Consider the following 17,158-nt stretch of genomic DNA (forward strand, 5'->3'; position numbering starts at 1 on the left):
AAAAAGTCAATAACTGTTTAACTTGTGGGAAACAAATACCTCATAAAGATTTCCACTCTTACTGCCTGCCTTGCTTAGGCCCAGACCACGACGTAGCAGCCTGTTCGGCCTGTGCTTCCTTCAACCGACGAACGCTTAGGCGTCGGTCGGAGTTTGCTGAACAGTTTTTCGGCTCAGATTTTGCGTACATTATGCCGTCGGATCCTCCGACTACCCAAATTGTTAAAAACGCAAAGAAAAAGACCGACACTCGCGGTCCGCGGTTTCGGCCGAAACCACGGTTAAGCAAGCCGCGAGTGTCTTGGTTTCGGCCGAAACCGAGAAAACCGGTCAATCTTCAGCTGAATCCATGACTAGTACTGAGGCTCCTGCTACCTTAGTTGAATCGGCCTCAGAAGTTTTGCCTACTACTGTGGTTCCTAGTGATTTATCAGACACCATTCCTTTGGATGTCTCTACCCCAGCACGTGGTGCTGCTAGGCCTCCTGCAGCCATGTCTATTAAGGCCTTTGCCAGGGCTAAAGCAGCCAAAACTGTTAAATCAGTGCCTGTTAAGCCCCCCTCACACAGGCCCACTTCTAGTTCACAAATGCTTACTCTGGCTGAGGATTTAATATCCTTAATTAGGGGATCCCAATCCCACCCAGACAGGGCCTCTCAGCCCCCAGAAAAGAGACCTAGAGCAGAGCCCCCCGAGCCAGTGTCCTCTGATGATTCTTCGGATGACTCAGACATTACAGACCAGCCAGAGGCTCCTTTTTCTACTTATGAAGATTCAGATGCTGAAGAATCCATTCCATCTGCCTCTCCACCAGAGGAATTCTCCTTTGGGGAAACCTTACATGCCATGAGAGAACAATTCCAATGGCAGGGACAAGATTTCTCAGATTCAAGAAAAAGGCTTAGGACATTTCTGCACTTACCACAACATAGGCCCTTAGCTATACCTCCAGTACTGCCTGTTGTGGATGATGCATTTAATGATGTTTGCACTGCTCCTGATACTTTACCTCCAGCCCCTGCCAAACCAGATAGATTTTACAGGGTGCCAGACACTCATCACCACCTATACAAGGCCCCACTTGCAGATCCTGAGACTATATCCCAGGGGCCTAAGGCAGTAGCCTCGACCTCAGCAAAAAACCCTATTCCTTCTGAAAGGGAATCCAGGTCCTTAGAGAGATGGGGGAAAAAAGTTTACACCTCTGCTACTCTCTCAGCTAGAGCTTTAAACTGTCAGATGTTCTTCATTCCACATTGCTGCAGTCCTAACTATTGGGTAGTCTGCTGTCCAGTCGGCCCGAATACCAAAGTATATGGCTGACGTCGGTCTGGGCGCATTAGACTGACGTCAGTACGTCAGGGTACTAATGCGCATGACCGACGTCATATCCTCAGTCTTTTTTGCCGCATGGTCCGATGCAGAAGCAATTTTGCGAGTGCAGGTTGGCGTTCTGAAAGTTTCTGAAGCCAGAGTTTCAGACCAAATCAAAGTTGGCTAAGTACCCCGTTGGGGAATATTTTGGTTTTTTCTTGCCTCAGTATTTAACCGGATGTCAGAAAAAGTGAATAACTGTATTTCTTGTGGGAAACAGATACCTCATAGGGATTACCATACTTTGTGTATACCTTGTTTAGGGCCTGAGCACGACGTTGTTGGATGCGCTCTTGTGCTAGATTTAACAAACGCACTATTAAGAGAAGGTTAGACTGTGCCAGGTTAGTGTTTGGGAAGCGTTGTAATTATAAAATGCCGTCGGATGCTCCGACGCAAGGACAAAACAGCAAAGCCTAGAGTGGAGGAACCGACAGTCCCAGACGTCGGTTCTTTAGAGGGCTCAGTGGAGCCGGAGGTTTTGCCAGGTGTTTCTTTGGAGTCTCAGGGAGAGACTTTACTGTTACAGGATGTATCCTCTCAGGAAGTAGGCCAGGCTGAGGGGCTTCTCAGGTGGCTGTTCTTCCCTCTCTTCCTAAGGTGGTCAGAGCCTCCCTTCTCTTTCCAAGGCTTCTTTGAGGGCAGGCCGAGTTTTGCTTCAGTGGGGGTTTCTCCTAGTACTTCAGGGTCTTTGCCTAAGAAACATATGCTTAAAATGGCAGAGGATTTGATTACTATGATAAGAGGTTCTATGCCCCCTCCTGATAAGAGGCCTAGGGTGGAATCTGAGTTTGAGAGTTTTGAGCAATGCTCGGAGGCTTCTGAGTCTTGACTGAAGACTTGCAGGAGTACCCTCCTTATTCTGATTCTGATGTGGATGATTCTACTCCTTCAGCTTCCCTCCTGAGGATTTTTCATTTTCAGAGACTCTGCATTCCATGAGGGAGCATTTTAAATGGGAAGGTCAAGATTTCTCTGATTCCAGGAAAAGGCTTAGGGAATTCTTGTTTTACCCCAGCACAGGCCTTTAGCTATACCTCCTGTTTTGAATGTGGTGGAAGATGTTTTGCAGAGGCTTCCCTGAATCCTGATTCTTTGCCTCCTGCCCCAGTTAAACCGGATAGGTATTATAGGGTGCCTGAAGCTCATAAGTATCTTTTTAAGAGTCCTAGGGCAGACCCGGAAACTGTCTCTCAGGGGCCTAAAGGTGTGAAGGCCTCAGTTGTTAAAAATCCTGTCCCTCCTGATAAAGAGGCAAGGGCTTTGGATAGATGGGGAAAGAAAGTGTATACTTCTTCCACTTTAGCCATGAGGCGTTGAATTGTCAGTTTCACATGTTAAAATATCAGAATTTTCTTCTTTCACAGTTGAAATCTAAGGTGGATGCTCTGGCGGAAGGTATTGAGTGTAAAGAGTTGCAGGATTTAGTTCATGTGTCTGAACAAGTGGGTAAGCATTCCCTGCAATGTGGTTTTGATGCTGTGCAGGCCTCCTCCAGGGTGGCTGCCACTGGTTCTGTTCTTCGTAGGCACGCCTGGTTGAGAGATCAGAACTTAGCTGAGCATGTTAAGACAAGGATTTTGGATGCTCCTTTACAGTCTGATGTGTTGTTTGGTTCGCCTGTGGAAGCAGTTTTAAAGGAGATGGAGGACAAGGCTAAGTCTATGCAAACTGTTAAGGATTTTTTGCAGGTGCAGCCTCCGAAGTTTAGTAGAAATTGGCCTGCTAAGGGATGGACTTATCCTGCTTATGATTCCCAGTCTAGGGGTAGGTCTAGACGTGGTAGGGGCAGAGCTCAGGGTGCTTTTAGGCCTAGGACAGGGAGTTCACCTGCTCAGACTTCTGGTGAGGGCAGGGGTCAGTCCTTTCGTAAGCAGACCCAATGACCTGCCTTTCCAGCTGCCAGTGCCTTCTCGCCTGGCGGCACCTCTAGGAGGAAGACTGTCTCTTTTCAAAGAAAATTGGGATTTAATTACCCAAGACAAATGGGTTCTGGATATCATTCACCACGGTTACAGGTTTTATTTCCATACCTTGCCTCCTTTCAAAGGCATGCCAGACATTCCTCCTCTACAAAGACAAGAGGCTCACAAGCAAATTTCTCAGTTACTCCAAATAGGGGCCATTCAGCCGGTTCCTGTGCCAGAAAGGGGCCTAGGATTTTATTCTCGCCTGTTCCTAGTACCAAAGAAGGGGAACACGTGGAGACCAATTTTGGATTTATCTATCCTCAACACTTATCTGGACATTCCCAAGTTCAAAATGTTGACGTTACAACAGCTTTTACCTCTGCTGGGCAAGGATCACTGGATGGTAACTTTAGATCTCAAGGAAGCTTACCTTCATGTGCCTATAAGACTAAGTTGCAGAAAGTATCTGCGTTTCGAGCTGGAAATTCTCATTATCAGTTCTCTGCATTGCCCTTTGGCTTATCTACTGCCCAGAGTATTCACAAAGGTTCTGGCTCCAGTGATAGCTTACTTCAGGCTAAAAGGAATTCAAATCTATCCTTACTTGGACGATTGCCTGATTCTGGCTCAAGGAAAGGAAGACCTTCTACAGCATTTGGAATATGTCATAGCAGTGCTAAGATGCCTAGGGTATTCTGTGAAGCGAAATAAAGTCCAGTCTAGTACCCTCTCAAGACATGTGCTTTCTGGGTGTGAGACTGAATACAGCAGCCCAGATGGCCTTTTTAACCCCGGACAAACAAAATAATCTTTCCAGTTACTTCCATCAACTATCTCTTCAGTCCGGGCTGACTGCAAGGACAGTCCTTCAAGCCTTAGGGTTCATGGCATCTTGTATTCTGGTGCTTCCCAATGCCAAACTGCATATGAGGAAGCTACAATGGTATCTCAAAAATCTATGGACACAGCACTGCCAGGATTTGGACACTGTCATTCAAATAATACCTTGCATTCAAAAGGAATTTTTGTGGTGGGCTCAGGAATGTCACCTAAACAAGGGACTCTCTGTGACCCGGCCAGAGGCGAGTCAGATTCTAACGACAGATGCCTCAGACATTGCTTGGGGAGCTCATCTAAATGGAAAGTGGATACAGGACAAGTGGCCTGCCAGACTACAGCATCTACATATCAACATGAAGGAGATGTTAGCAGTCCAGTTTGCATTAATGGCTTTCAAGGAGTTACTTCTTCCAGGGCAGGTGTTGATTCTAACAGACAACACAACTGTCATGTGGTACATCAACAAACAAGGGGAACACATTCTTACCCATTGTGCAGGCAAGCAATGATTTTATGGGAGACTGCGCTAAGCTTGCAACTAACTCTTCAGGCAAGGTTTCTGCCGAGCACAGAACTCCTTAGCAGATGTGTTAAGCAGACAAATCATGGATCCCCACGAGTGGAAACTGGATCTTCATGTATTTCAAAAGTTGACAGTGTCCTGGGAACTCCAGACATAGATCTGTTCGCTTCTCCACTAAACCACCAGCTGCCAAAGTTTTGCACAAAGAGGTTTCATCACACAGCTTGGAAAGTGGATGCTCTTTCTTTCAGTTGGAAAAATCTTCATGTGTATGCGTTTCCACCTCTGCCTCTTCTTCCAAAGGTGCTTCTAAAGGTCAGACAAGACAAGCCAAGGATGATTTTAATAGCTCCAGATTGGCCTCGGCAGCACTGGTACCCATTACTGAGGAATCTGGTAAAGAAGCCTCCATGGACTTTACCCTTGATTCCACATCTGTTGTCTCAGAAGGACGGTCGTCTGCTCAATGTCAAGCTTCACTCTCTTCATCTAACAGCCTGGCATATTCTGTTTTGAAAGACAACAGGTCTCAACTTCCTCAACAAGTTTTAAATGTGATTATGGAAGCCAGAAGACCTAGTACAAGGAAAGTGTACGCAGAAAAATGGAAGAGATTTTTATTTTGGACTGCAGCAAAGAATTTGGAGATTTCTGAGCCTAATTTGAGTGTGGCTCTTCAATATCTTACTGAGTTATTGGACAAAGGTTTGTCTTTCTCTTCCATTAAGATTCATGCTGCAGCAATTTCAGCTCACTATGATTGTGACCCACCATTGTTTTCACATCCTTTGTTCAAGCAATTTCTTAGAGGGGCAAAGAATATAAGACCCCACGTAGAGCTCCTACTCCTGCTTGGGATCTCAATTTTGTGTTGGAGAAACTTACTCTACAACCTTTTGAGCCTCGGCTACTGCTGAACTGAAATACTTGTCATGGAAGACTGCTTTTTGTTGGCCATTACTTCTGCAAGAAGGGTTTCTGAGTTACAGGCCCTTATGGCGGTTGAGCCTTTTTGATTTTTCATAAGGATAGGGTATCATTACGTACTAATCCTTCCTTTATGCCTAAAGTGGTTTCTAGTGTGGCTTTAAACCAAACTATTCATTTGCCTACGTTTTATGCAGATCCCCAAAATAAAGGGGAAAAGATTTTGCACACTTTAGATGTACACAGGCAATTGCGTTATTATTTGAGCAGGACTAAGGATTTTAGGCAGTCTCAGCAGTTGTTTGTTTCTTTTGCTTTGAGTTCTCAGGGCAAGCCTGTATCAAAACAAACTATTTCTAGGTGGATTGGGTTTTGCATTGCATTTTGTTATTCCCATCATGGCAAGGAGATTCCAGCTGGGATTAGGCCTCATTCCACTAGGGCTACTGCCACTTCAACAGCTTTTTAAGGGGTGGCAACTAAGGATATTTTGGAGGCAGCTACTTGGAGTTCAGTGCATACTTTCTCTAAGCATTACCACCTTCCTCTCTACTCTAAGTCTAGGGCTGGTTTTGCCACAGCTATTTTGCAAGGCATGTTATCAGCTCCTGCTTCCTTATGATTTGCCAGCCTCCCTTACCTCTGCTTTGGGATTCTACCCAATAGTTAGGACTGCAGCAATGTGGAATGAAGAACATAGTACAGTTTTGTACCTACCATAAATGTAGATGTTCGAGGATCCACATTGCTGCAGTCCAATTTACCCTCCCTCCTTCCCCTCTGTGTTTAGGGGTGGTTGTGTAGGTGAGGTTATATTCTGCTAATTTTGTATATTTTGTATATATATATATTTTTTGATGCAGATATGTTGGGAGTTTTTGGTTTTGGCCTTATCTTTTCAGGGTCTTCTGACATCTGGGGCAAGAAAAGACTTGAGGATATGACGTCGGTCATGCGCATTAGTACCCTGACGTACTGACGTCAGTCTAATGCGCCCAGACCGACGTCAGCCATATACTTTGGTATTCGGGCCGACTGGACAGCGGACTACCCAATAGTTAGGACTGCAGCAATGTGGATCCTCGAACATCTACATTTATGGTAGGTACAAAACTGTACTTTTCATATGATCCAATACCAAGAGTTTATGCTTGATCAGTTAACTAAGAAGCTGTCCACTGATGACCCCTTAGATAAGAAATATGTTTTAGAAATGGTGAATAACATTCAGCAGGTTAGTAACCATTCTTTAAAATGTGGCTATGATGCACTGGAGGCTTCATTTAGATCAGCCATGACTGGCACAGTGATAAGAAGGCATGCATGGTTGAAAGAACAGGTCTTGCCGGATCATGTTAAAGCAAAGCTGTTAGATGCTCCTATGGATAAGGCCAGTCTATTTGGTACACCTGCTCAGCAAGTAATGAAGAAAATGGAAGAGAAGGCAAAATCTGTACAAACAGTTAAGGATTTCTTACAGGTTCAGCCCCCGAGGTTTAGCAGGAACTGGCCTGCCTAAAATTGGTCCTTTCCAGACTCCTCAAAATCTCAAAGAGGCAGGAATAGACGCTCTAGAGGCAGAAATCAATCCAGAGGAGGTGCCTACAGAGGACGACAGTGGCAAGGCAATAACCGAGGCACAGACACAACCACTGCCACTGCAACAGGACAATCACAGTGACTTGGCTCTGACACCGCCTACCAGGGAGCAAATAACAGCACCTTTAGGCGGAAAGTTAGCCTTATTTTCGAAAAATTGGCACTATATCACAAAAGACAAGTGGATTTTGCAAACCATAGACCAAGGTTACAGGTTCCACTTCCACACTTTACCAGTAAAAAAAGGAATGCCAAACCTACCTCCAAACCAAAAAACAGAAGCTCTAAAGCAGATAGCTCAATTAACAAAGATAAGAGCTGTGGAAAGAGTACCAATAACAGAACAGGGCAAAGGATTCTACTCCAGACTCTTCCTAGTACCAAGAAAGGAGAAAAGTTGGAGACCTATTCTCGACCTGTCCGTCTTAAACACATACATCATTGTCCCAAAATTCAAAATGCTGACCCTACAGCAACTTCTTCCCATGCTGGGCAAGGAGTGTTGGCTGGTAACTCTAGATCTCAAGGAGGCATACCTGCACGTCCCCATACGACCAAATTGCAGAAGATACCTCAGATTTCTTGCAGGATCAGAGCATTATCAATTCTCAGCATTGCCCTTTGGCTTATGTACTGCCCAGAGTATTCACAAAATGCCTGGCATCAGTAATCGCTCACTGCAGGCTACAGGGAATCCAAATTTATCCATACCTGGACGACTGCCTGTTACAAGCGGACAACAAAAGCAAGCTGACAACAGATTTACAAAAAGTCATTTGCTTACTACAAGCCCTGGGATACACAGTCAATTTACAAAAGTCAAGACTGATACCATCCCAAACAAGAACATTCTTGGGTGCGGAATTGGACAAAGCAAAACAAATGGCATTCCTAACTGCAGAAAAACAAAAACAACTCCCTCTTTACTTCTTGGCATTAACAAAGCAGAACAAACCTTAACAGCAAGAAAAGTACTGCAGGCCTTGGGCTTCATGGCATCATGCATAATCTTGGTCCCACATGCCAGACTGCATATGAGAAAGCTACAGTGGTACCTAAAGAATTTATGGTCTCAACACAGGCACAGCTTAGAAACTGAAATCCCACTAATCCCATGCCTGAAACAGGAGTTCCTATGGTGGGCTCAAGCATGCCAGTCAAACCCAGGCTTGCCCTTCCACAACTTTCAAGCAAGCCAAACCATCACAACGGACGCCTCAGACCTAGGCTGGGGGGCGCACATGTTGGACAAATGCATACAAGGATTGTGGACTCCAGACCAGCTGCACCTGCACATAAACCAAAAAGAAATGCTGGCAGTAAAACTAGCAATCCAGAAATTCAGACCATTCCTCAAAGAAGGCCATTTACTGATAAGGACAGACAACACCACAGTCATGTGGTACATCAACAGGGAGGCACTCATTCATACCCCCTATGCAGAATGACTCTGGACCTTTGGAATATGGCTCTGAGCTACAACATCCAGTTACAGGCAATATTTCTGCCGGGAAAAGAAAACACCCTAGCAGACATGTTAAGCAGAACCACCTCGGATGCTCACGAATGGATGCTACACCCGGACATCTTCAAGGCCATCACAAAGAAATGGGGAATGCCACAAATAGACCTATTCGCATCCCCACTCAATCACCAGCTCAAAAAATTCTGCACAAGGACATACCACCCACTTGCATGGAAGGTGGACTCTCTATCCTTCAGTTGGAAAGGCCTGACGGCATATGCATTTCCACCTCTTCCTTTGATGCACAAGGTACTACTGAAAATCAAAGAGGAACGCCCAAGGATAATCCTGATAGCTCGAATTGGCCAAGACAACACTGGTATCCATTGCTGAGGAGCATGTCTCAGGGGAGAATGTGGTCAATACCCTGATGCCTTTGATGTTAACTCAGAACAACTACAACATCATGCACCCAAACCTAAAAACCTTGCAACTGACTGCCTGGAACATCACATAGCAGCAACTAACCCAGACCTATCCCAAAGGGTTAAAGACATTATCCTTGAAGCCCGCAGACCTTCAACAAGAAGGAACTATGCAGGAAAATGGAAAAGATTTGTCATTTGGAGTACTGAAAGAGGAAAAGATGTGTCGAACATAGATATTGCTAACATCCTGGAGTACTTGGCAGAGCTTCTACATACAGGCCTGTCCTATTCCTCCATCAAGATACATGCATCAGCTATTTCAGCAGAATACAGCTTGATCCACCTGTCTTTTCAAGATCCTCTACTCAGGCAATTCCTCAGAGGGATCAAGAATGTAAAACCTCCTAGGAAACCACCATTACCAGCATGGGACTTGAACTTTGTGCTAGAAAAACTGACACTCCCTCCATTTGAACCAGCAGCAACAGCAGATCTTCAACACCTATCATGGAAAACTGCTTTCCTACTGGCAATTACTTCAGCAAGGAGGGTTTCCGAACTACAGGCCTTAATGGCAGTACAACCCTTCCTAATCTTCCATCAAGATAGGGTGTCCATGAGAACTAATCCTACATTTATGCCTAAGGTGGTATCCAGAGTGTCTTTAAACCAGGCAATCCACCTACCTACCTTTTTTCCCAATCCACAGAACAGGGGGGAAAGACTGCTGCATACCTTGGATGTACATAGACAGTTACGCTACTACCTGGACAGAACCAAAGCTCACAGAAAGACTGACCAGCTTTTAGTAGCCTATGCAACAGGAAGGGAAGGAAAAGCAATTTCCAAACAGACAATCTCCAAATGGATAGGAAATTGCATAAGATGCTGTTACTCCTACCACGGAAAACCAATTCCACAGAACATAAGACCTCATTCTACAAGGGCTACAGCCACTACCACAGCTTTCTTACGAGGAGTGGCAACCAAGGACATTATTGAGGCGGCTACTTGGACCTCCGTGCATACATTTGCCAAGCATTATAATTTACCTCTGTACTCTAGATCCCGAGCAGGGTTTGCCACTGCTGTACTGCAAGGGATCCTAACTACACCATAATTCTTCTTCCTCCTCCGCTAGTTTGGCTATGGTATTCTACCCATTTGTTATGACTGCAGATGCATCCTTGAAGGACATAGTACAGTTTTGTACCTACCATAAATGTAGATGTCCGAACAGGATAGCATCTGCAGTCAGGATTACCACCCTCCTTCCCCTCTGTGGTACTCCTAGGGTATTTACCCTCCTAATAGCTAGCTGGGGGGGAGTCTCTTATGGTGTATTTGTTTGTATATATGTACATACATTGTTATTTTTTGTGTTTGCCTTCTACTTTTTTGGAAACATTGGCATTTATCCAAAATATAGCCTACCAAGAGGGCAACTGGCATCTGGGGCAAGAAACACTGAGGAAAATGGCGTTGGCTGATGCCTTTATACCCGAAGACCAGCAGAGATGACGTTGGGTGAAGTGCGACATCAGCCGAAGCCGGACCCAGACTTTGGAATCCGGCCGACCGAAGGGCTGCCTGACGACAGGACAACCCATTTGTTATGACTGCAGATGCTATCCTGTTCGGACATCTACATTTATGGTAGGTACAAAACTGTACTTTCTAACTTCCTGGGTCCTGTCTGTGAGCCAGTTGGCTATCCACTGGGTGACGTGGGTTTGTCCTTAACGAAACCAAACTGGGTTGGGTCCAGTGTCTGGAGGTTTACTATATCTCTGTTGATCATCTCCATAATAATTCTTTCCATGGCTTTACATATAAGACTAGTGAGACTTATGGGTCTGTAGTTTCCAGGGTCTGTAGATGGCTTACCTTTATGCAGAAGGATGACTGTTGCCTTTCTCCATTCATGAGGCACAAAGCCTGCTTGGAGGCTACAGTTAAATAGTAATTCCAGCGGCCGATAGGTCATGTTTCATGCTATTTAGAAGGCATCCTGTGATATTGTCTGGGCTCATTGATGCAGTGTTCTTGGTCTGGAGAGAAAGGACCTGTTGTCTAGTGATAGTAGGGGGAGTTATATTTGATAATATTTCCTGAGGGAAGTTTGAGGGGGGGGGGGGTAAAGTTGGAGCTGAATTTATCAGCCAGGAGGTTTGCTATATGAGCTCTACACACAACTGTGTATTGCCTTTGAGGTTGCAGACATAGGTAAAGAATGCTTTGTGGTTGTCCTTGGCGGCCAAACTTGCCTCACATTTGTCCTCTGAGTTGTTTTAGTTGGATAAGAGTGCTTCTGGGTGCTGCACCTCCAAATTTTTGCCATGACTTTCTTCCTCCTGTTATACATTCAATTTATTTTTTGATTCCATCAGGGTGGCCTGTTTCTTGAGTTAGTTATGTACTTCTTCCTGGTGGGTACAGCTTCCTCTATGCAGCTATTAACATGCTTGTACAGGGTTTCTCTTAACAGTTCTGCATAGGCAGAAGTGTTCTCAGGGTTTGTAGGGGATTCAAATTTTGCCAGATTCTTACTTAATAGCAGGAGGTTAGCCTTAGAATAGTTCCTGAATATTCCCAGTTGAGCTGGGGGTCCAGGCTTTATTTTTACTTAAAAGGAGACCATTTTGTGGTAAACCTTACCAGGAAGGCATTACAGTGGGGGTGGGGGGGTGGGGGTGTGCAGCAATCTCCCATATTAGTGAGGACCTGATCCAGTATGGTTGCACCCCTGGTTGGTGTATTGACTATCTGGTCCAGGGAGTTTGTCTTTATAAAATCCACAAATCTCTGTGCATGTGCGTTTGATGTTGTAAAGGATTCCCAGTTAATAGTGGGGTAATTAAAGTCACCCATGAATATGGTATTGGGTTGGCTGGTTAGTGTTTCTAATAAGTTTAAATACATGGTATGGGTTTCCTGGGTCATAGAGAGGGGGGAGGGGCTATAACTTGCAAGAAAGTGGCATTGGATTTTTACCTATGGTGATTTGAACATGGAGCAGCTCAAGTGCATTGTCCTGTTTGACCAGCCTTGAAGTATATTTATTTTTTATGTAAATAGAGAAACCTCCACCTTTAGTCCCTGCCTGTGAAGTAGCTGGTCTAAATGTGTGGAAGGCATTATAACCTTGTACTGTTGTGCTCTCCGCGGCTTTAAATCACATCTCAGAGATGGCACAACTTCCAGGGAGTGGAGTTTTTTGTTTAGGTGCCTAGCATTGAGCAGTAGCACCTTTAGATTTTTTTGGTTTTGATTTGCTATGTTGAAAGTACTTTCAATTTGCAATTGCCTAAAAAAGACACTATGGGAGAAGACAATGTTTTAGCTAATATTCAAAAGCCTAGAGGGGAGGCAGACCATCTGTGGTAAAGCAGCGTGGTCTGTTGACCATCTCCTTTCATGCTGACAAATATTGCACCCCCTTAGAATGACACCAGAAACTAACCCAATTATTAAAGTCAATCATCTTTTGTTCATATTGTGGCACCGTCCTTGGAGAAGGTAAAATGCTGCTCAATGCTAAGCTCTTATCAGCCTGAGGCACATATTCCAAGAGCTCTATGATGTCTCTCTTCATATAGTCTAAGGAGGTACATCTCAAGTCATTTACTTCCACGTGGACTATGACTGAGTCATAGTCCATATAGTACTAAAAGGAAAAATACTGCTCAGTGATATTCCAAGAGCTCTGTGATGTCTCTCTTCATATAGTGTAGGGAGGTACATCTCAGGTCATTTACTTCCATATGGACTATGACTGAGTCATAGTCCATATTGTACTAAAAGGAAGGATCGTCTGACTACTGCTGCTACATGGTAGTTGAAGGAGAGGGGATTATCAACCTGTATTATGAGATCCCCGAGTACATTATCATTTTGGAGTGGGGTATTGGCTATAATGTACATTGAGGAAGAGAGTTTTTTTTATCAAAACAATTCTACACTTTTTAGCATTTAATTTTGTATTTTTCTGTACATCACTTGTTTACAGTAGTTAGTTCTTGGTATCAGGAGAGATTTGTCATGTACAAACTTAATTAAATGTCCTGACTCCCAGTCTGGAAATTGGTGAAGTAAGTGCCAAAAAAGGAGGGTCTCTATAGTGAGCCCTGAAGCACACCATCAGTTACGTTCATGCTTTAAGGTGTCATCCACCACCTTAACTATGTTGGTTCTATCTTTCTTCCAGTTAGCTATCCACCTCACCTCATATTGATCTGATTTTAAGGCACTTAGCTTATTTGCAATGCCATCATCTAGTATGGTGTTGAATACATTGGCCAGATCCGCATAAAACTGTGTGAACAGAATGTCTACAGCCTGTGTGACTTTCTTGATGGAAGTTAACTAAACTGAGTAGGCAGGATTTCCCTTTGACAAAGCCAGATTGATGTAGGCTTACTATGGGAAGGTTTTTGATATCACAGTTTGAGGTCAGTTGTGACTAATGACTTTGCAAATCAGGCTAGTCAGGTTAATGAGTTCATAGTTTTCTGTCAGTGATAAATTCACCCTTGTGTAGTGGGATCACCACTGCAGTTCACCATACATTGAGGACAAATCATGTAGGTAAGCTCAGGTTAAACAGTGTGGGACTCCACAAAGGCACTTTTGCTGCTATTTATTAGTAATCAAGGTAAATTGTAAGGTACTGTAGAAGTAATATTTTTGGTTTTAGAGAGCACCTTCAGCACACGTTCCTTTGAAATATTAGGAAGTATACTGGATTTTGTGGAATTAAGGTAATTGTTTCATGGGTAATGTTTACAGTAAGTTTGTCTGCTGGTATATTGGGTATGTCTACTGTGCCTGAATGGATGGTTCCATTCTTAAGTTCAGAACATTGGTGGGTGTTAAATCTTAGTTTTGTAATGTAAGTAAAGGAGGACTTATAATTGTTTTTGACTTCAGAAGCTAATTCATGTTCATAATTTGCCTTACTATATATATTGCAGTAGTTTTTAGCTCCTTACAGATATTCTTGATGCAGTCTTCAGTAAGGAATTTTAGATCTGTTTTATGCTTTTCTCTTTACCTCTAGTAGGGATTGCCAGGTGTATGCAATTATCTATATGAGAACTTAGCTTCTTTGTCTAAAAAAAAATTATGTCGGGTCAGGTGATGTTGCAAATGAATTCAAATAGCTCATCATAGTTTGAGGAGGTGTGTTTGAAATTTTTGAATTCAGAATTAGAGACTGCAGGAGATTTTAGAAATTTTGAAAGAGAAGGTTGCATGTGTATGGACAGACTTGACCAGGAATGTAAAAATTAGAAGGGTGGTACCACTTGTGGCTGTATTAGGTAATACCAGGTCAAGGATATTGGGATCTCTAATTGTTCTAACTACGTGCTCCACAAACTTTTTATTAAGTCTAGGAATCTGTGGGCATAACTGAATTTGGAGGAATAGCTGCTCCATTTTATTGAGGGGTAGTTGAAATCTTCCAGTATAAAAGCTTTTTTGGTAATATAAAACTCCTCAAGCACATTTGGTAATATTAGTTATCAGGGGACAGGGAGAGTGCCCCATAACAGGCTGTAAGTTGATTGTCTTGTTCAGGTTAAGCTGGAATTTATTAAGCTCAGTTTAGTGGTCTCTGGGCATGCGAATCTGCCTAGAGATGATATGGTCTTTGACAAATATGAAAATAGCACTGCAGTTTCTATCAGGTCTGAAAGCATGCTAGGCAGAAAACATGGATATGGAGAGACTGCTGTCTTCATGTTGAGATCAAATCACAGTAACTACAGAAATGTGTGTGTTCCAGTTGCAGGAGAGCCTGATGATCAGGCAGTCTGTTATAGCGTCTGGCATTGAGAAGTTCTCATTTGATATGGTCTGATTTAGGGCTGGAGATGGCTACGTTGATGTATGCTGCATTGGGATGTCCATATCATGAATTCTGGCTAAAATAGGTTAAAGATTTTAGCCTGTATATGGAAGCCATGAGACTAGAACTGGAAACCATTCTTGATGAAGGAAGTTGGAGTGTCAATAATTTAGTCTGATGTTAACATGTATTTGACTCCCTTAAAATGACAGCAACTGCTAAGGCAATTGTTGAAGCCAGTCATCTTTTCTTTGTATATAGTTATCATTCTGGGTGAAGGAAAGTTCCACTCTAGACCAGTGTCTTGTTTGCAATGGACTCCTGCATGGTGAAATCCGACATTTTTTTTCCTGCATATGCCTCAGGGTTAAGCACCTTAACTCATACATACCCATATGGCCTTGCCTGTAGTTATTAATCATATTTCTTGACACTGCAGAGACAAACAATTGTAAAGCTGTGTTTGTCCTGTCTTGTGTGTATGGAGTCAGTGTGCCTGACATTAGAGTCCATGATTACTAACACATGCATATTTTTACTCATGACGTGAAGTATTAGATGATTTTGAGGGTCTACCTCTTGGTGACCCTTTACTGTCTGTGAGCATGATGCTGACATGATGGTGGATAGCTATTGAGATGTGGCCTTCTTATTCCTAGGAGGCTTCAGTGGTAAATATTTACAGCTTCAGCATAAGTCAGTTTAGTGTGGATGTGTGTGATGCTCAAAGTCCATCTTATGTGGTGTCAAGAGATGACTCCAGAATGTGTAGATATTTGCATCTCTCCAAAACTGAATTATTTGTGTCAAGTAGAAGTTCATTGTCTGTGAGCCTGTGTAGATTCCTGCACTGCCTGAAGTTGCTGAGTGCTATAAGAATGTCAACAGAAGGGATACAAGCAGACAAAAAATCCCAAAAGGGAAAAACGAAGAAGTAGCAGGTAATAAACAGCCACTGAGAACGAACCAAATGAATGGTGAGACAAACGGCTTTAATAACAAATGAGTTAGCGCTTTCACCAGAACAATACTGGCTTCTTCAGAGTCATTTAAACAGTGAACAAAAAACATCTTTATAGTGCCCAACCCCACAATGATAGGTGCAGTTAAAAATACATCAACCAATAAAATTCCTTTCAAATAAATAAATAAATGTGATGATTCAGCTAGGCCACACATTTTAAAAAAAACTTTTTCCACCTTAAATTAATATTGTATAAACATATAAGTAAATAAATTGATAATTATACTATTGTAATGAACATCAAATACAAATATTAAATATTCAAAAAATAAAAAATGTAAATATATATAAATATAAATACGTAAACAGTATAAAAAATATACTAAATCTGGTTAGATTTAAACTTTAGAATAGGCATCAAAGATACACAATCATTAAGACCAGGAAATTTCAAGGGATACAAGCAGATTTACTTAACATTTTGTCCATGTAAAGATACAGTGTTCATTTCCTGGCTGGTAGTAGAATAAGAAAGCTCTGTGAAGTGAAAACTAATCACTTACAATGATAATCTACAATGAAACACTCAAGGAGCATGTTAGTCAATGGTCAAACTCCCAGCAAGTTTGTCCAGTCACTGTAAGGGTGACTGCTGAAGTTTGCTGAACAGCTGCTGTGCAGCATCACCTGCAGTGGCACTGCGTGAAGTGCCATGGCATGGAAACCATAGCAATATATATATTAAAACAAAATTGAAACGACCAGCCAGAATGCAACTTGCTACTAAGCCAGCAGTAATTTGAACTCCCAGAACAGCAGCAAATGACCATGTCTCACAAGATCATGAGCAATGTTTCAAGATGGCTCCATAGCACTGTCAGTCTAAATTGTGTCCATTTAGCAGTACGCACTCAAGTCAGGAAAAAAAGAAACTTATCTCCAATGTTAAACGACAGTTAAAGTAATTAAAACACACTTCTGGGGTTTGAAGGGACTGAAGAAAGGAGTTAAAAAAAAAAAAAAAAAAAAAAAGAAGCAGACTAAATCTGATTTCAACAAGAGCACAGATGTATAGTTGCAGCACTCCAGATAAAAAGATGGTGCAGGGGGAAGTGGTGAAGCTCCCCCCCCCCCCCCCAAGAGAAATTATAATGCTGTGTTTTCTGGAGGTGTTGAGGTACAATTTCTTGGGTTATGATTTTGCTAAATTTAGATATTCTGTTTTTGTGTTTTGACTAAGGAGATGCAATGTTTCATTCTCGACATTAACCAGAAG

The 17,158-nt window shown here is 42.9% G+C and overlaps 1 protein-coding gene across 1 annotated transcript in view; it reads left to right on the forward strand.

Moving 5' to 3' along the window:
* The window catches only part of BRMS1L (BRMS1 like transcriptional repressor), a 624,443-nt gene that overhangs the window by 500,662 nt on the left and 106,623 nt on the right, over positions 1 to 17,158 (forward strand). The window lies entirely within an intron of this gene.

This window comes from Protopterus annectens, chromosome 6.part0 (assembly GCF_019279795.1).
Source record: "Protopterus annectens isolate FY-2018-M chromosome 6.part0, PAN1.0, whole genome shotgun sequence".
Classification (NCBI taxonomy): domain Eukaryota; kingdom Metazoa; phylum Chordata; order Ceratodontiformes; family Protopteridae; genus Protopterus; species Protopterus annectens.